This window comes from Lactuca virosa, chromosome 4 (assembly GCF_052849685.1).
Source record: "Lactuca virosa cultivar CGN04683 chromosome 4, Lactuca_virosa_CGN04683_v6, whole genome shotgun sequence".
In the NCBI taxonomy this organism is placed as follows: Eukaryota; Viridiplantae; Streptophyta; class Magnoliopsida; order Asterales; family Asteraceae; genus Lactuca; species Lactuca virosa.
The window spans coordinates 391,388,857-391,410,429 of NC_136429.1; the positions used below are offsets into that span (position 1 = coordinate 391,388,857).

At 38.5% G+C, this 21,573-nt stretch overlaps 2 pseudogenes; both read left to right on the forward strand.

Moving 5' to 3' along the window:
• The first annotated feature begins 229 nt into the window (after positions 1–229).
• Positions 230–2,122, forward strand: LOC145106417 (protein RDM16 pseudogene; annotated as a pseudogene).
• Positions 2,123–11,768: 9,646 nt separating this feature from the next.
• Positions 11,769–13,647, forward strand: LOC145106418 (protein RDM16 pseudogene; annotated as a pseudogene).
• Positions 13,648–21,573: the final 7,926 nt, after the last annotated feature.

Consider the following 21,573-nt stretch of genomic DNA (forward strand, 5'->3'; position numbering starts at 1 on the left):
AATGCATATGCAAAATAAGAATATTTATACTTTTAATTTAGAGTTTGACAGCTTTATAACCATATTTAAAAACTTAAAAGTCTAAAATAATTCCGGTTAAAACTTGCCTTTTTTAAACTTAATGTATAAATATAATTCTCTTGGAGATTTAGCCTAAGTATTCCGATTTCTAATTCTTGTCAACGACTAGAGATTGCAGAAAACCCTAGAAAAAAGAAGGAAGAACGAGATGGATAGATGGGATTTCGATCGCGACACAAAGTATCGAAGCAGCAAGAGAAAAGATAGAGGTGGAGAGAGTGATGAGGAGGATCGGTATGGCGATAAACGAACTAGGGTTGTGCACGAGTGGAATGAGTGGCGGCGGTTTGATCAGGAGAAAGTGGGTTTTGCTGAGGAAGACACAGATAGGGATGAGAGGAGGGAATTCGAGGATGGAGATAAATTGCAACAAGGGAAATTGAACGGGGAAACAATGACGACGATGAAGAATGAACTTAAAGATGAACCCTGTGGTGGTGCACTGGGAGCACCCAGTAAGGCATATGAAACCCTACATGAGACCCCTTTGGCGCCCAGCCACCCTCATCCTCCTTCTAAGGTATCATCACTTTCTACCAAACATGAAACTGAAGGAGTTGATTCTGCAGATGCTGCCAAGATTGGAGGCATCTCTCTCAATGCTTTATCTATGGCCAAAGCAACTTTACTGAAGCACAAGGGGCTTGCAGAAAAGATGAAGAAGATCCCGTTGTTAAACAAGGGTACTGACTCAGCAAGAGATGGCCTCAAACCTCCATCTAGTTCAGGAATACCCGCTGCCCCACCACAATCTGCTGCCCGACTTGGTGGTGGGCTGCCCCGAAATTCTGAAGCTGTAAAACGGGCTCAAGAGCTTGCTGCCAAGATGGGTTTTAGAAAAGACCCGGAATTTGCACCACTTATAAACAAGTTCCCCGGAGAGCTGGCACCAGAAGTGACTGTACAACCAAAGCATGCTAAAGCCCCTGTTCTTAGTTTGGATGCATTGGGTAGGGAAGTCGATGAAAATGGCAATGTGGTAAATATACCTAAGTTAAACATCTTGAGCACCCTTAAGGTTAACATTAACAAACAGAAGAAAGATGCATTCCAGATTCTGAAACCGGAATTAGAAGTGGATCTAGATGAAAACCCTCACTTTGATCCTCGAATGGGAATCAATAAAACTAAACTTTTAAGGCCTAAAACGATGACCTTTCAGTTTGTTGATTCTGGTACTTACGGAAACGTCACAGAAGGCGGGCCACCTGAAGATATACTAAAGAAAGAGAAGATAACTCTATACATGGAACAACCCCACCCAATCGAACCGCCAGCCGAACCGGCCCCACCCCCGCCTCAGCCTCTAAAACTCACCCAAAAAGAACGCAAAAGACTCCGAACTCAAAGACGCCTCGCCACTGAAAAAGCCCGGCAAGAAATGATCCGCCTAGGCCTTCTAGAACCCCCAAAACCCAAAGTCAAAATGAGCAATCTAATGAAAGTCCTCGGATCAGAAGCCACCCAAAACCCGACCCGCCTTGAAATGGAAATCAGAAGCGCAGCCGCCCAATGTGAACAGGCTCATGTTGACCGGAATATCGCCCGGAAGTTGACTCCGACCGAAAGACGCAAAAAGAAAAAACCAAAGTTTTTCGATGACAATAATAATACCCTCGAAACAATTGTGTCCATATACAAAGTGAATGACCTTTCGCACCTTCAGACTAGGTTTAAGGTTGATGTAAATGCACAGAAGAATCGGTTGTCGGGGTGTGCGGTTATTTCGGAGGGTATTTCTGTCGTGGTGGTGGAGGGCGGGGGTAAATCGGTAAAACGGTATCAGAAGTTGATGTTGAAGAGGATAAATTGGGCTGCGGCTGTGAAAGAAGAGAATATGCATGAAGAGGTTGATGATGATGATGAGAACGTGAAGAATAAGTGTGTGTTGGTGTGGCAAGGGAGTGTGACTAAACCAAGTTTTCAAAGGTTTTTGGTGCATGAATGCAGTACCGAAAATGCTGCTCGCAAAGTGTTTTATGATGCTGGGGTTGGTCATTATTGGGATTTAGTTGTTAATTTCTCAAGGATGTGTAATTAGTGAAACTATAAAATTTGGAGAGAATGAGAGATGATATAATGATATATATGATGCTGGTTGTAATACGTTGTTGCAGCAATTTTTTTTGGTATATAGGTTGTTCAGTGATAGATTTGTTATATTGAGATCCTACCTGAATCTTTATTATGTGTGTCCTCGTTAGTTTGTCACAAGTACAGTATAAAGTTTGTGTTTAAATTTAGAAAAAGTTGTCTAAAATTTGCACAGTTTAATCGTTAAATCACTAACGAATCAAATTATGATATTTACGTGTAGTTCAAGACGAAAATAAAGGTCCGAAAAATTTGCTTATCCAGCTGGGTTGTCGATAAAATCATTTAAATCAAGTTTAATATAATCTATATTTGTGTGTTTGTCCTTCATTCCTATAAAATAACCTATATTTCTTTTTGAATATATAATTTTAATTAATTTTATTTTAAAAAAAATTAAAGCCCCTTTCACACATCACCCCACTAACTCATGCCCCTTATCTTCATCGACACTCATCTCGCCTTTTTATTCTTCTTGCCCGACGTAATCGTCGATGCTCGTGTCCATATGTAACATCACACCTCCATCTTCATTTCCCTTGATCTTAACCCCTATCACTTGTCATTTCTTATATATCTACATCCAGAACGTGACGAACCCCAATAACTTTGCCTCTACCCCTACACACTACAACAAAATCAAGCTAATGCGACTTCTCTAAAAGGTTGCATTAAGGCTTGAAAAGGTTGTATAATGCCGAAAGCAACCTTTTACCAAAGGTTGCATTAGGAAAATTGCATTAGACCAAATGCAACCCTTTCTTAAATGGTTGCAATTATTTTTTAGATGCAACATTTTTTTAATACAATCTCTGTTATGAAAAATTAACTTTTTTATGCTCATATGCAATTTGTTTTCCATTTATATGCAACTTTTTTTTTTACTATTTTAGTTACAAAAACGTAGCTTTTTTATAATAAATTTCAACATTTATTACCTTTCTAGTGAAGAATTAGAACATTTCTCAATGCTATTTACAACCTTTGTTGCATCTTTAAATGCAAAAATTACAACCTTGTTTACAGTCAAATGCAATTAAACCTCTATTTTTGTGACATTTCTAACATTAATATTGATGGATTAAGTGTGTAACCGAATAACTAAATTGGTATATACTTGAATTAAAAACTAAAGTCCTTTTAGGTTGTCCTCATAATCAGAAATAGCTAGAAATGATATTAGCAGAGAATGATAAATGTTGTTTTAATATATTATGCGATTAATATATTAATTTTAACGTCCCAAAATTTATAACAAAAAATTTCATTTTTGTATTAATAAAACAATCAGCCAAACATGTTTACAAAAATGATAAGTGAAATCGGAGTATGTCAACAATCATCCAAAAATACATCAGAGTCAAATATGGCGGAAATCATGGTGTGTGTGCGCGATGTGATCATCTCGAGCTCTACTCATTCGAATTGGAAGGACCTGAAACATAAACAAAAAATCGTAAGCACAAAGCTTAGTGAGTTCTCCTAAATACCGCATAACATACATATACGTCAGCTCAAGGTTGTATCAGGTCTATTTCACCCCCGAACCAATTTCAACTCATAGGTCGGCACAAGGCTGTACCGGATCTATTTTGCTCCCGGGTCTATTTCACTCCTGACTTTATTTCAACTCACATGTTAGCACAAAGCTATATCGGGTCTATTTCACCCCACATACATATAACAAATAGGCACACAAGCATACCATTATACAACAGGAGTCACGAAGACTACAAGCACATATAATTCCTAGTGGCCTATAGTATAGTGAGCAAACTCACCTCAATCCGCTGATAAACAAATAGATGATCGGGCTGCTGAACTGGAGAATCCCCGCACTAATCAATCAAATAATATCCTAATTAATAATTAGGTGATAAACCATAACCGGGAATATAAATCCTTAATCTCGAATCCAACGTTAAAAGACCATTTTACCCCATAAAGGCTAAACCCAACCAAACATAGCCCAAACCCTGAAAATGGCACAAAATCATTCTAGGTCCACATCATGGAGTACGGCCAGCGTACCCGCGTAGTCACGTTGACTAGAATACGAGACTCAAACTCAGTACATGCAGCGTACACAGAAGTACACTTAACGTACTGGTCATTGATCTTTTCTCATCTGAATGGCTTAATCCCTTAATCCCTTAACATACAAACCTCAGATCTACTTCTAATTAAGGTCTTAATCCATAAAGTTGGCAACTTTACTTACTTGCATGACTTAATAGGACCCAACACTAAACCCTAAGTCCAAAACACCATAAAAAGGTTAACAACTCAAGCATGGGTGAACTTCAGCACTCAAGCTTCGATTTTTATCACTTATACAACTAAGAAATACCAATTTATGAAGTCCAAAGGTTCTGGAGTAACTTCCACTCACAAATCCAAGTCATGGGACCAAAATATGCCCAAAACATAACCCAAAACCAGATTTATGTAAAAGAAGTTGGAAGCTTTATACCTCCAAAACTTACAAATGTGAAGAGATTTATGGATCTTCAAGCTCCAATCAAATGAATGCTCCTCCAATGAGTTCCTCATTCTTCATTATGGACCAAACACATAAAAATCACTCGAAAAGCTCAAGATCTAACGAAAAGGGGCAATGGTTCGTAATACTACTTTAGGGTGAATGGAGGTTGAGAAAGGAAAATCCTCAAGGGACTTAAGTTGCTTAAATAGGGTCCAAATGTTGAATATTAGGGTTTGAGTGTGGGTCGCGTACACCCAACGTACCTATAAGTATGCCCCGGCGTACTAGAGTGATCCCGCGACCTTCTATAGTCAGTACGCCCAATGTACTACATAATGTCCCGCTTTTCATTTAAACTTCAAACGACCATAACTTCCACACCTACCCGTATTTGTCTCAAGGATCATCACCTCGCCCTAACAATACTCATAAGCATAGACGAACACTTAGTCCTCACCCCTAGAAGAAAGACTAAACTTCTCATAACTGGTCGAGTCACCCCTTACGTCTCATCCGTGAAACTTCCACCAACCCTGCAGCAGTCGTGTATGCTAGCCATACATAACACTGGATTGTATAGACATTCAGATATCTGATCCTAACCTAAGCCCTTCATCAAACAGGAACAGGAAATAAGACAAAACCAGACATTCTCAGGCTATAAGATCTTTGTTATATATAACCATGATGCATACACTAAGTAATTACAGTAATGATGCCAATTTCATAAAAAAAATGTTTTAGGCTATCAGCCATCATATAATCTGGCAATTCTATCATGCAATTCCTGAAGATCTCTAGCCTATCACTAGCATGCTTTTCTAACATATCACAATATTAAATAGCAGCTATGGTATTTTGGGGTCCACTTACTAACTTCGGCTGATCGTACACATTGCATCCTCTTTGAGCATTTTGAAAACCATTTGAAAATCTTTTCCTTAGTTTGAGACTGGATTTACACGAGTGTTCCTCCAATTCACTCAAACAAAGGTTGTGATACCAACTTGTAACATTCGAAAATTTCTTGAAACTTTTAACTTTTGAAATCAGTACAAACCATCATTTATTACATATTGTTTTCAAAATAAATTTCACATCAGAGTTTTCCTAGAAATCATAACACAAAATACGAGGAGGTGCAGGATCAAGCCTTCACCTTCCCACGATCATCTGAGGTACCTAAAACATAATAAAAAATTGTAAGCCTAGAGCTTAATGAGTGAAAGACCCACACTTTCATACTTGATAATTGTTACTCCGAAACATGCTACATGCATATTCATAAAAACAATATTTTATACTGATAAAGTGATTACAAACTACTGGATACAAACCGACTATTTCAAAGTGGTATATATTACATAACTTCCCAGGATTCTATAGTTTTATACATATGGGAGTACAAAATACAATAGTTTCAAACTATTCAAAAATCTTCTATCAATACAATAGTTTCAAACTATTCAAAAATCTTCTATCAGTATATAACTATACTGGATGCTTATCTCCTGCAATTCGTTAAACATTGAGAGGGTAAGCGGTGACGCTTAGTGAGTTCAATAATAGATACAATATAACGTTATGTCATATATATACTTCAATATGGAAGAAGCAAAGAGGAACAAGGAACATCAAAGGAATATGTGAATCATGTGACAAACTTTCCATATCAATCATTGATTTGATTCAAAGATATACAATCAATGAGACATAACAATTTCCATACTTGATATACATCAATAAAGCTTTGGCCCAAATGGCACACAAGACATACAACTTCGGATTAACATTTTGGTAGATTTCAGGCTTATAGCCCTGTCTAACCTTCTGCCAATACCATAGAATAGAAATCATTCTCTTACGGAGACATGTTCTACATGGCCAGAGGCTACATACGAGTACCAATGTGAATCTAAGTCCTTTCACTGATCACATGGTCAAAGGTATTACTTTGCTATTAAAAATAGCGAATAAAAATAACACGGGAAAATAACCCGGAATAATAACACCGAAAAGCACATAGCACATATAACACATAACATACAATTGTTCCTATATATTAAACTCACCGTGAAATAACCGGGGGGTTAAAATAGTAATTTGGGCAGCACTTCGTTACTATAATTGACTATCTTCGTTGAAAACCGGGAGTTTTCTTGAAAACCGGGCTCTACGAAGGTAGAGCTTCAAACCGAAAAGATAAATTTCTCGGGCTTCTCGGGAACTTCGGGGCGTGTTTCGGGCGTTGGAAATAATCCCGGGGCTTCGGGGGAAGTTGAAATAGTAGAAATATAAGTTTAGGGGTGAAAAAGACACATTTTCTAACATTTACCCGGGAGGTCTCGCAACCCTTATATAGGTGCGAGCCTCGGATCCGAAGCAAGAGGGAGAGGGCAGGTGTCTGCGCAGCTGCGAGGCTCGGTACACGCGGCAGAAGGGCGAGGCTCGGATGCGAGGGTCGGAACAGCAGGCGCGTTTCGGACTTGACACGGAGGTGGCACGCGTCGGAATGCCATTGGACCTCGCATCGCTTGGTTCTCTGGCTCGGACACGCGTCTACATGCGAGAAGGGCGACGTGGCCGAAGCTGAGCCCTGCGATTCTTCTCGGTTTTCAAGGATTTCTCGATTTTTGAGCCCCGAACTTCTAAAATCCATAACTTTCGCATACGAGCTCCGTTTTTGACGTTCTTTATATGCACGCGTAGGGTAAATTATACTCTACAACTTTCGTTTATACTTCGTCGGATAATTTTGAATTTATTTTTAATATTATTATTTTTAACAGACCGGGACTGATAAATCCGTTAAAAATTCATAACTTCTTCATCCGACATCCGTTTTCGTCAGACTTTTTACCGTTGTACTACTATTGACGAGATCTTCAATTCTCGTTTAGGTTGTTTCGGCTAAAAATCACTCAATCTAAAATTCGAGTTTTTAGCTGTCTACTTCTAAGCTGAAACTTAGAAAAATCGTAACTTCCTCATACGAAGTCAGATTTTGGCGTTCTTTTTATCAAACTTCTCGGTTTAACGAATACTACGACTTTCATTTAGACCACTAAGGCTAAAAAGTAGTTTATCAAAAACTCACTTTTTACGTCATTCGGCGTCGTGCCAGTTTTGTCGCGGATCTTCGATTAGTTATAACTTCTTCGTTATAACTCGGATTTCGATGAGGTTTTCGCCTAAATGTTTCTAATGAAATTATCTACAACTTTGAATAATAAAATTCAACTTATTTCAAATTTTATATTTTCGTTAAATTTCGATATTTATCTTTTAATTGGAATCTCATAAGACTTCCAATATTTTCCGAGTGATTCTAAACATAGTTTTACTTCATTTCTAGTAAAAACTATCTGTTAGAACTCAATTACTCAAATTCACATAATATTTCATAATATTATTTACTTAAAACACGATTTCAAAACGTGTATATTACAATGAGTCTTCCCCAAAATACCACCACAATACATAATCATAGCTATCACGCAACAACACACATACAGAACCTTCAGCATGTGTGGACTACCACACTGGGCCTACAGCCTGTCTGGACCGTTCTGTGGGCCTTTGGCCTGACTGGTCCGCCTCGTAGGCCTTCAGTCTATCCGGGCCGCAATTGGTCTGTTGGCCTTCAGCACAAAGCAGGACCACGTCAACCCAACCACACACACACATGTCGACATATACATAACTCATAAACACATAATCAAACAACAGGCAAGCATAGATCATACATATCAATAATCATAGCATCATCCTGTCTACTAGGATTCAGATTTAACTGATTACTACAATACCCAATTATACGATAACCAGGATAACAATCCAAAGGGCCAGCCTTGCTGCCTTCGACCCAACAAGTACAGTGAGGAACACTCACCTCACAAGTAGTGCTGAACTGGTAAGATCCAACTCCAAATCTCATCTCCGGACCCAAATGCCTACAACCACCATGTAATCATTTCTATCAAAACTCTAAAATACACAAAATACCCTCAAGAGTCAGACTTTGTCAACCATGGACAAAGTCAAAGTCAACAGTCAAGGTCAACAGTCCATGTTGACCCAACCCGTCGAGTGCACCAACCAAGTCGTCGAGTTCCTACCGTATTCAGAGAGTCGGGAAACCCCTAGCCAACTCGTCGAGTTGGCTAGAAAACTCGCCGAGTTTTCCCAGCTTAACAAATTCAGTCCTTTTTCATCAAGTCTAACGCCTTAAAACATAGATCTAATACCCAAGGGCTGGAAAACCATGTAAAGTTGCTAACTTTACGTCCATGCATGTCCCAAAGAGGCTCCAAAACACAAGGATGGCTTAATAAGGGACCTAAGGCATGAAGGAGGCCTAGAACTTGATAAAGCTTGCAACTTTTAATCCAATGAGGCGATAAAACGTCCAGATCTGAAGTGATAACTTCATGAAATACGCAACCCATGATAAATCCCAACAATCAGCCAAATATGACAATAAACTTCAAAGAAAGTGATCTAAGCAATAGATAAGAAAGGTGTCGACTTTATACCTCAAAATAACTGCAACAAAAGAGTAGGTTACGGATCTATATCCTTCATCTAAATCAAGCCACTTCAAACTTCAAGCTCCTTCAAAAGAACACCAAGAAATCACTCTTCAAGATCAAACACACACAAATATGGGAGAGGATGCACAAACTAGGGATTTCTGGACATAGGAGACTGATAACGAGGCCACCCAAAGGGTATAAGGCCTTTAAATAGGGTACAACACCCTAAAAATTAGTGTTTCTTAATCAGCCAGCAACTCGTCAAGTTTTCCTCAACAACTCGTCGAGTTGGTTCAAAAATATGCACAGTCCAAAAAGTCTTCAACAGATCGAGTTGAGGCCATCAACTCGACGAGTTCCAAGGGGAATTTGTCTTTTATGGAATAAATCTCATACCTGGAAGTCCAGATGTTACATTTGAGTACTAAATTGAGGCTTAATCCATGTTTCTTGTATATGTGAAATGTAGAGCCGATATTTGAAGCAGTGATCAGTTTAGCTATCTTTTGGACTTCGAGGTGAGTTTTTGTCATTGTATCTGTGGGTCAAAGGAACCAATGCCAGCCCACTAGGTTGTGTTATGTATCATGGTATATAATATGATGCTATGCTATAGTGAGCTGTTAGATTGGCGGATCCGTATGATTACCTGTATTTGCTGGACATATGTTAGATGGATAGATTTGTATAATTACCTATACTTGTTGGTTATATGTTATCTGTTACATATGTCGACATGTTGTGGTTGGGTTGAGGTGATCCTGCTTTTTGCTAAAGGCCAAGATACCCGGGCGGTCCGGTAGATATTGTAGGACCAAGGGAGCGGTGTAACTTATGTTGTAGGCTCGAGAGAAGTCCAACTTATAGCTGATGGCTCGACGGCAGACTACCCTTGTGTTGTAGACCATATTCCGTGCATTGTATGTATTTGGTTGTGAGGAGTATTTTGGGTGAACTAAGTAAGCTTTGGCTTACAGTTTGATTTCATGGTTTCAGGTATATCAGATAATCAGGGCAAGGTGAAGGTACGATTGTAGACATCATTCGTGGATATTATATTGTGACATGTTTTTGGATACTCTTATTTGATAACTATGTTTTTGGAAACAATGTTTTGTATGATTTATGGATTATAAAATGGTTTTGAAAAATCAAAATTTTTACTATGATTTTTTGGACGTTACAAGTGGAGTCAACGGTGGTCCTCCGGTGACAACCTAACCGGAAAACAAAGAAAAAATTGCAACGACATTCACCTAAATAAAAATGAAATCTGAAAAATAGTTCACACGGATCACCAATTTCTCGCAATTAAAAAAAATTAAAATCCTTTACCAACCACTAGTCGTTGGTATAGAGTTCACACGAATCACCAATTTCTGTGTCGATGACATGCTATCGGGATAGCTTATCCAAAAATGACGTCGCTTTTATTTTCATCGACAAAGGTTTTCAGAAAAACGCAAAAATAATTTTTGTTCCCGCCAACCCTATGGCGACAACAAGTCGTGGGCATAGAGTTCCGGGTTGAAGAAAATTGGTCATCTCTGTACCCACGACAAGTCGTCAGTATAGCTGATGTTTTAGTGACGACAAGTGTCATCGGTATAGGTGCCGTCGACACAGGTGGAGATTCTTATAGTGAATATTCACAACTTGTACTTAAGGACATTCAAGGTATAAAACTTTTCACATTGAAATGAAAAACAAATGTTACAACTTAGCAGTATCCTAGAAAATGAAAAGAGTAAGTTGCAAAAGTTGGTTCTTATGGTATTACTTAATATGCAATTTTATTCCAAGTTTTGTTTTGGTTACAAAAATGTTTTTTTTATGTTTGCATATATATGATCCATCGAACTCATATCTTATGTTATTTTAATTAAATAAGCAAATATATATTGTATATTATTTTTTTTTTGTGTTGTGGTGTTTTTGTTTTCTTCGTTTTTTTAAATTGGCCGTGTTCGTGTTAGCTACAAAACATGATATTGTGTCCTGTTGTGTTCGATTGATGAAAAATTACTCGCGTCGTGACGTGTTGGATAAAAACATAAAATGACCGTCTGAATTGTCACCCAAGGTTTTTTTTTTTTTTAATTGAATCAATAGTTTGGTTATGTGGCAAAGTCGTAAATTTCTTTCTAATTCGTCATTAAACCATGCATAAGCTAAATCAAAATCATTTCACGATAAGTTAAGAAAACACTTTGCCCAATATTTGAAAACTTGATTAATGGTTTGGATACATGGCCAGCGTAAATGATTAAATGTTTAGGCTTAAATTACAAATGTGTATTTCTATAGAATTCTCAAAATAATTAATTGTGTCTTGATATATTTTCAAATATTGTGGTACTGAACAATTGGAAAGATAAGTAACAAAAACTGATTATTTAATGATCCGCAAGATTATTTCTATAAAAACTAACATTCCGGTTAAAACTTGCCTTTTTTAAACTAAATGTATAAATATAATTCTCTTGGAGATTTAGTCTAAGTATTCCGATTTCTAATTCTTGTGAATGACTAGAGATTGCACAAAGGCCTAGAAAAAAAGAAGGAAGAACGATATGGATAGATGGGATTTCGATCGCGACACCAAGTATCGAAGCAGCAAGAGGAAAGATAGAGGTGGAGAGAGTGATGAGGAGGATCGGTATGGCGATAAACGAACTAAGTGGAATGAGTGGCGGCGGTTTGATCAGGAGAAAGTTGCCGCTGCTGAGGAAGACACAGATAGGGATGAGAGGAGGGAATTCGAGGATGGAGATAAGTTGGAACAAGGGAAATTGAACGGGGAAACAATGACGACGATGAAGAATGAACTTAAAGATGAACCCTGTGGTGGTGCACTGGGAGCACCCAGTAAGCCATATGGAACCCCACATGAGACCCCTTTGGCGCCCAGCCACCCTCATCCTCCTTCTAAGGTATCATCATCACTTTCTACCAAACATGAAACCGAAGGAGTTGATTCTGCAGATGCTGGCAAGATTGGAGGCATCTCTCTCAATGCTTTATCTATGGCCAAAGCAACTTTACTGAAGCACAAGGCGCTTGCAGAAAAGATGAAGAAGATCCCGTTGTTAAACAAGGGTACTGACTCAGCAAGAGATGGCCTCAAACCTCCATCTAGTTCAGGAATACCCGCTGCCCCACCACAATCTGCTGCCCGACTTGGTGGTGGGCTGCCCCGAAATTCTCATGAAGCTGTAAAACGGGCACAAGAGCTTGCTGCCAAGATGGGTTTTAGACAAGACACGGAATTTGCCCCACTTATAAACAAGTTCCCGGGAGAGCTGGCACCAGAAAAGCCTGCTAAAGCCCCTGTTCTTAGTTTGGATGCATTGGGTAGGGAAGTCAATGAAAATGGCAATGTGGTAAATATACCAAAGTTAAACATCTTGAGCACCCTTAAGGTTAACATTAACAAACAGAAGAAAGAAGAAAGATGCATTCCAGATTCTGAAACCGGAATTAGAAGTGGATCTAGATGAAAACCCTCACTTTGATCCTCGAATGGGAATCAATAAAACTAAACTTTTAAGGCCTAAAACGATGACCTTTCAGTTTGTTGATTCTGGTACTTACGGAAACGTCACAGAAGGCGGGCCACCTGAAGATATACTAAAGAAAGAGAAGATAACTCTATACATGGAACAACCCCACCCAATCGAACTGCCAGCCGAACCGGCCCCACCCCCGCCTCAGCCTCTAAAACTCACCCAAAAAGAACGCAAAAGACTCCGAACTCAAAGACGCCTCGCCACTGAAAAAGCCCGGCAAGAAATGATCCGCCTAGGCCTTCTAGAACCCCCAAAACCCAAAGTCAAAATGAGCAATCTAATGAAAGTCCTCGGATCAGAAGCCACCCAAAACCCGACCCGCCTTGAAATGGAAATCAGAAGCGCAGCCGCCCAATGTGAACAGGCTCATGTTGACCGGAATATCGCCCGGAAGTTGACTCCGACCGAAAGACGCGAAAAGAAAAAACCAAAGTTTTTCGATGACAATAATAATACCCTCGAAACAATTGTGTCCATATACAAAGTGAATGACCTTTCGCACCTTCAGACTAGGTTTAAGGTTGATGTAAATGCACAGAAGAATCGGTTGTCGGGGTGTGCGGTTATTTCGGAGGGTATTTCTGTCGTGGTGGTGGAGGGCGGGGGTAAATCGGTAAAACGGTATCAGAAGTTGATGTTGAAGAGGATAAATTGGGCTGCGGCTGTGAAAGAAGAGAATATGCATGAAGAGGTTGATGATGATGATGAGAACGTGAAGAATAAGTGTGTGTTGGTGTGGCAAGGGAGTGTGACTAAACCAAGTTTTCAAAGGTTTTTGGTGCATGAATGCAGTACCGAAAATGCTGCTCGCAAAGTGTTTTATGATGCTGGGGTTGGTCATTATTGGGATTTAGTTGTTAATTTCTCAAGGATGTGTAATTAGATAAACTATAAAATTTGGAGAGAATGTGAGATGATATAAATGTATATATGATGCTGGTTGTATTACGTTGTTGCAACAATTTTTTTTGGTATATAGGTTGTTCAGTGATAGATTTGTTATATTCAGATCCTACCTGAATCTTTATTATTTGTGTCCCCGTTAGTTTGTCACAGATACAGTATAAAGTTTATGTTTAAATTTAGAAAAAGTTGTCTAAAATCTGCGTAGTTTAACGAATCAAATTATCATATTTACTTGTAGTTCAAGATGAAAAAATAGGTCCGAAAAATCTGCTTATCGAGCGGGATAGTCGATAATATTATTTAAATCAAGTTTAATACTGTATAACCTATATTTATGTGTTTGTCCTTCACTCCTATAAAATAACCTATATTTCTTTTTAAATATATAATTTTGACTAATTTTATTTTTTAAAAAAATAGAAAATAATTAAAGCCCTTTCACACCTCACCCCACCAACTCATGCCCCTTTCATCGACACTCATCTCTCCCTCTTATTCTTCTTGTCCGACGTAGTCCTCGATGCTCGTGTCCATATGTAACATCGCGCCTTCAATTCCGTTGATCTTAACCCCTATCACTTGCCATTTCTCATATATCTATATCCAGATCGTGACGAACTCCAATAATTTTGCCTCTACCCCCATCCACTATAACAAAGTGAAGATAATGCAACTTTGCTAAAAGGTTGCATTAAGGCTTGAAAATGTTGTATAATGCCGAAAGTAACTTTGTACCAAAGGTTGCATTAGGCAAATTGCATTAGACCAAATGCAACCCTTTCTTAAATGGTTGCAATTATTTTTTAGATGCAATCTTTTTTAATACAATCTTTGTTATGCAAAATAAACTTTTTTTATGCTAACATGCAACTTGTTTTACACTTATATGCAACCTTTTTTACTATTTTAATTACATTTGTAGTGAATAACTAGAACATTTCTCCAATGGTATGTACAACCTTTGTTGCATCTTTAATTGCAAAAATTACAATCTTGTTTAATGTCAAATCAAATTAAAACTCTATTTTTTTTTATTTTTCTGACATTAGTATTGTCGGATTAGGTGTCTAAGCCAATAACTAAATTGGTATATATATACTTGAATTAAAAATCAAAGTCCTTTTGGGTCACCCTCATAACCAGAAATAACTAGAAATGATATTAGGAGAGAGAGAGAGAGAGAGAGAGAGAGAGAGAGAGAGAGAGATGTTTTGTTAATATATTATGCAATTATTATATTCAATGGCAGAGACAGTAAGGGGAAGGGAGGTTCTTAGCCCCCCTAACTTGTCCATAAATTTCTATATATAATTCAACCCATCATATAATTGTAAACAAACTACAAAATGCCTCCATTATACTATCACCGATGAACGCATTCACAAATTAAAAATGAGGTAATACGTTGATATAAGGTCACGTAACTCTATTTTGTATTTAAAATAATTAAATATCTTTTACAAAAATTGAAAAAACTTGCTCATAGTTTTTAGAGAGATAAGTATGAAAACTAAAATTTTCAAAAAATAGTCTCAAATACTTTTGGAAAGCGCCAAATCCCAATAAAAAACAATGTTTGAAATCGTTCAAAAAATTCTAAACCCCTTTTCAAAATGTTACCATCGTATGTTGTTGAGCTTTCCATTGTTACTCGCACGAATCCAGTCTCCGCTCTCACGCTCTCTTTTGGCTCTTAGCCCTCTGTTGATTCGTTGGTTGCTTTAATTATCGCGAAGGCTTAGCGTCTCCACTTATCAGCCACTACCCAAGCTACAGAAGGTCGTCGGTCGTGTGGTGCAGCTCATCGTCGCAGCTTTACCTCTCGCTCACAACAAATCAGTAATGTTTATTTTCTCACTAATTCGTATGTTTCTTAACCCATATTTCTTCCTTAGGGATTTTTTATATAAATGTAATCATGAATAGTTGAAATTTGGGGAAAGATGAAGTAAAAATATAAATAATTGATTGCTGACAAAAGATAAAGAAAACCTAGCCTATGCCAACCATTAATTTGTTTTCTATGTACGTATATATTATAATATAATTATTTATTTATTTCATATGTACCGTATAAACGATTTGTTTATATATTAATAAATTTAATTTTTATGTTGTTAAAGAATTTTTCCGACTTTTAAAAGTCCTTTGGTGTTATAAATAGGAAAATTTCTGTTTTTTGTTAAAAATTAAAAAAAATTAGTCCATGATTATTTGTAACACTTGAATCTTTGTATGTTTCATTATTGCCCTTTGTTATTTTAAAAGTTACATTTTGGTCCTTGTGTAGTACGAGGGGTGTACCACATGGTATGCTTAGCGTACCAGTTGTGAAGAGAGTACGCGGGGCGTAATACATGGTACACGTAACATACTCATGTGTACACGGGACGTATGTGCCAGTTAGTGAAACCCTAATTTTTAGAGTTTGACACTATATAAACACATTTATGGCTCTTGAAATCCTCATTTCTCAGCCTCCACTGACCTCATTGCCTCATATTCGAAACCCTAGACCTCTCCGTTGAGTTTTGAGCTCATTATGTTCATTTTGGTGTGCCTTGGTTCATAATCAAGAAGAAGAAGCTTGGTGCAAGGTTGTTGATAAAGGAAAAGCTTGTGGACCCTGATTCTCTACTCCATTTCCATCTTGTTTGAGGTAAAAAGCTATTATCTTGTTTATTAATGGCTTAGATCTAGTATATATGAGTTTTGGACCCTTTTGGCCCCATGAATGTGATCTAGTGGTTTGACACCACTCTAGGAGCTTTGAGTTGCCACTTGTAACAACCGGTAAAAATTGGTCAGAGTTCGGCGGTTAAACCACCGCGAACCGTTATGCATTAAGAACCAATTGTGTGTAAAATTTAATTATAATGTATATTAAAAATATTACATACATAATTACTTTTAGAACATCTCAAACTGCTTAAACCATCTACCATTGAAGATTAAATGAAAAAACAACAAAAATTAAATTTATTGGTGACGTTAAAATTGAATTTTTTGCATTAAGTATATTTGAGAGTTGCGAATAATAAATTCTAATAGATTATGTTCTCCTGATTTCGTGGATATAAAGAACGACCAAAGCGGAGGTCGTATGAGAAAGTTACGACTCTTTAAAGTTATAAAAATCAGTATTTATTTGATTTTCTTGAAACGAACCATGGACTGATTCGTTTGGAATAGCTACGAGTCTCGTAAACTATTTTTGAGCAAGTTTTTTAATTCCGGCCATGGTCTATTATTTTATTATATTTTTATAATATTTTTAAACTCAACCGAAATCTGATTTGTAAAATCTGTCGAATCCGATCCTATAAATCGCGAAACTTTAAACGGATTTTCCCGGAGTTCTACTTATCAGATTTAAGATCTTTCTCACTTTTTGGAAACCTTATAACCGAGATTATCATTTGTCATTTTCATAAAGATTATTTGATATCTGGATCGAGGGCACAGGAATCGAGAAAGTAAGAAAATATCATTATTTTAAATATTACAAATATGACATTGTACTTTTTGCACTTTGAGTCAAGCATAATTGAATTACAAATATGACGCTGTCAACTCTGATCTTATCAGTATCCTGTCCTTTAGATAAGGGATCGTATAATCCTCTGTTCTAGATATCGTGCGGACAATTACATGGAACATGGTCATACTTATTGTCCTGCAATTTGTTTCTCGATCTCAGATTCATTTGACATAGAACTTAATTGAACACATCAATTCAGTCCTGACCGGGCCCGTCACATAAGTCAAATCAAATCATCGAGGGGCCCTGATATCGCTTTTACCCTCTTAGGATAAAAGGAACAGATAAACTTCGACTTATATGCATTTATTATCCACTAATGAATTTACACACAACAATACGTTTTATAACATCAAGTTACTGATGCGTTTGCGTATTATCAATGCATAACCAATTAACAAACAATAAACCATATATCTAGGTTTTAAGACTATATGATATTACCATCTTGTGATCACTCGTGATAAATTCCATGAAGTGATTCCAACAAGTGTGGGTTTATTCCAATGCTCAAATCAAGTTCATAAGCACTCATGAACGTTGTAGCAAACCTTTGCTATGTCTAATACACTTTAGACAATCTACACACCAATTCATGACAGTCTTCATTCATATCTACTTCCAACATATGAACGACTGTGGACTATTCGAATAATTCGATTATTATCAAATAATTAATTACTCAGGAAGTCAAAACATGCAAAATGAAACAATAGTTAAACAATTAACATAAGACAGTAGCTTTACTTATAAATAATACTCCTTTATTTAATCATCAAATGTCAATTACATTTATCTATTACACGTTTCCAAACTATCTAATCTAAACTAATATCGTTCTTTAGCCCAATGCTCCTAGCGTGCTGCAAATGCTTAACCCTGCTAAGTCCCTTCGTAAGCGGATCTGCTGGGTTATCCTCTGACGATACCCTCTTTACCACGAGGTGTCCTTCTTCTACTTGATGTCTAATAAAATGATATTTTCTGTCGATATGTCGAGATCTACCATGATCCCTCGGTTCCTTGGTCAAGGCAACCGCTCCTTCATTATCACAGAAAATTTCCATAGGCTCCTTTATGGTAGGCACAACTCCAAGATCACCAATGAAGTTCTTCAACCACATAGCCTCCTTTGACGCTTCGCTCGCTGCAATGTACTCTGATTCGCACGTTGAATCAGCTACTGTTTCTTGCTTGGAAATTTTCCAAGTCACCGCTCCCCCATTAAGGGTAAAGACCCAGCCCGACTGCGAACGGTAGTTGTCCCTGTCGGTCTGAAAACTGGCATCACTATACCCTCACACCTTTAAGTCATCACTCCCTCCAAGGACTAAAAACCATTCCTTGGTCCTCCGAAGGTACTTAAGTATATTCTTGACCGCAATCCAATGAGCTCTGCCCGGGTTCCCTTGATATCTACTGACCATGCTCAAAGCAAAGGCCACATCAGGGCGAGTACAAGTCATAGCGTACATGATTGAGCCAACTGCGGAATCATAGGGTATTCGGCTCATCTCAGCTATCTCGGCTTCTGTACTCGGGCTTTGAGTCTTACTCAATTTGGCATTACTCTGTATCGGTAGTTCTCCCTTTTTCGAGTTTTCCATACTAAAACGTTTTAGTACCTTATCCAAGTAAGTATTCTGACCAAGTCCTATTAGTCTCTTACTTCGTTCTCTCACTATCCTTATTCCTATAATATAGGAAGCCTCTCCGAGGTCCTTCATAGCGAAACACTTCCCGAGCCAGGACTTAACCTCCTGCAGAGTCGGGACGTTGTTTCCTATGAGCAGGATGTCATCGACATACAAAACGAGAAAGCTAACTATACTCCCACTGGCCTTGACATATACACATGATTCATCTTCACTTCGTACAAATCCAAACTCTTTGACTTTCTCATCGAAGCAATGATTCCATCTGCGAGACGCTTGCTTAAGCCCATAAATGGACTTCTCAAGCTTACACACTCTATTGGGATGCTTTGCATCGACAAAACCCTCTGGCTGAGCCATGTAAACATCCTCAGCCAACTTCCCATTAAGGAAAGCGGTTTTTACATCCATTTTCCATATTTCATAGTCATGAAATGCAGCAATGGCTAGCATCACCCTAATAGACTTTATCTTCGCAACTGGTGAGAAGGTTTCGTCGTAGTCAACTCCAGGAGTCTGAGTGAAACCCTTCGCAACCAATCGCGCCTTATAAGTGTGCACGTTCCCATCCACGTCGGTCTTCTTCTTGAAGATCCACTTGCACCCGACCGTCTTACGACCTGGTACATTGTCAACCAAATTCCAAACTTGGTTGTCATACATGGACTGAATCTCGCTGTCCATCGCCTCTTTCCATTTTACAGACTTTGGGCCTGCCATGGCTTCCTTATAGCTATTAGGTTCATCTAGATTTATTAGTGTACCATCACTAATATACGTGTCCCCTTCGGTAGTAATATGAAAACCATAAAACTGGGGTTGAACTCTAACTCTTTCGGAACGTCTAAGAGGTAAGGACTCGTCAATTGGTTCAACTGGAGTTTCCTCCTCGGGTTGAGCGCCAGTGTTAGAGGTTCCTTTATCGCTAGATTCTTGAATTTCTTCAAGATCGACTTGCCTCCCACTGTCTCCTTGGCTTATGAGTTCTCGCTCTCGTAAAACCCCTCTCCTCGCAACGAAGACAACATTGTCACTCGGCCTATAGAAGAGATATCCAAAGGATTTCTGTGGGTAGCCGATGAATATACATCGCTCACTACGAGGTTCGAGCTTGTCGTGAGTTTCTCGTCTTATGAAAACTTCACAGCCCCAAACCTTGATATGTGCCAACGAGGGAGCTTTCCCTGTCCACATCTCGTGAGGTGTTTTGGCAACCTTCTTTGTGGGTACTAAATTAAGGATATGGGCGGCAGTCTCTAAGGCATACCCCCAGAATGAGATAGGTAGTGAAGCACGACTCATCATGGAACGAACCATGTCTAGCAAGGTTCGATTACGCCTCTCAGCTACACCATTCAATTGTGGTGTCCTAGGTGGCGTCAATTGTGAAACTATTCCACATTCCTTGAGGTAGTCGTGGAATTCAAGACTTAGGTACTCTCCACCTCGATCAGATCGAAGCATCTTGATTTTCCTGCCCAATTTATTCTCCACTTCTTGTTTAAACTCTTTGAACTTTTCAAAGGTTTCTGACTTGTGCTTGATTAAGTAGATATACCCATATCTGCTATAATCATCTGTGAAAGTCACATAGAAGCGATTTGCATCCCTTGTGGTGGATCTAAAGGGTCCACATACATCTGTATGTATGAGATCCAATAAACTCTCACCCCTCGCACAAGTGCCAGTGAAGGGTGACTTGGTCATCTTTCCAAGTAAACAAGATTCGCACGTGTCATCTTCCCTGGGGTCGAACGACTCCAACACTCTATCCTTTTGGAGTTGGGCTATGCGCTTCTTGTTGACATGTCCAAGACGACAATGCCACAAGGATGCTTTATCCATACCATTGGAAGAATCCATACACAACACATCATTTCCTAGGTTATCTACAACCATAACAGTTTCATAAATTCCATTACAAGGCATTGCTTCAAAATATAAAACACTATTTAGATAAGCATAAATCGAACCATTCTCATTATTAAACGAATATCTAAATCCTTGTCTAAATAAAGCATGAAAAGAAATGATGTTTCTTGCCATATCTGGCGAGTAGCAACAATTATTTAATTCTAAATTCAAACCATTCCTAAGCTCTAAAGAATACACTCCAATCTTGGTGACAGGCGACGTTCTTCTGTTTCCCATGATCAGATTTATTCTTCCAAGCTCCACATCCCTATTTCTTCCTAGTCCCTGCAAATCAAAACAAATGTGGTAACCACACCCTGTATCAAGAACCCAAGAAATAGCATGAGATGAATCATTAGATTTAATTGTGTAAATACCTGCAAAAGATGGCTTGATCTTCCCATCCTTGATGGCTTGCAGATATTCCGGGCAGCTTCTCTTCCAATGCCCTATTTTGTGGCAATGGTGGCACTCTGCCTCCTTTGGGTTTGGGTTGGGCTTAGCAGGATCAACCTTGGTCCCACTAGAGGAGGAACCATTTTGGGACTTTCCTTTGTGGTGGTTCTTTGAAAAAGCCTTCCTCTTCTTGCCCCTTCCCTGTCCAATAGCCAAAACAGGAGCAACGGGTGGATTGGGAGTTGGTGCAACATACTTGTCCTTGAGGTTGCTCTCAACAGTCCTCAGGAGCCCTTGGAGTTTGCTTAGGGTGACCTCTTCCTTGTTCATGTGGTAGGTCATCCTAAATTGGTTGTAGCATGAGGGCAAGGAGTGAAGAACAATGTCGATAGCCAAA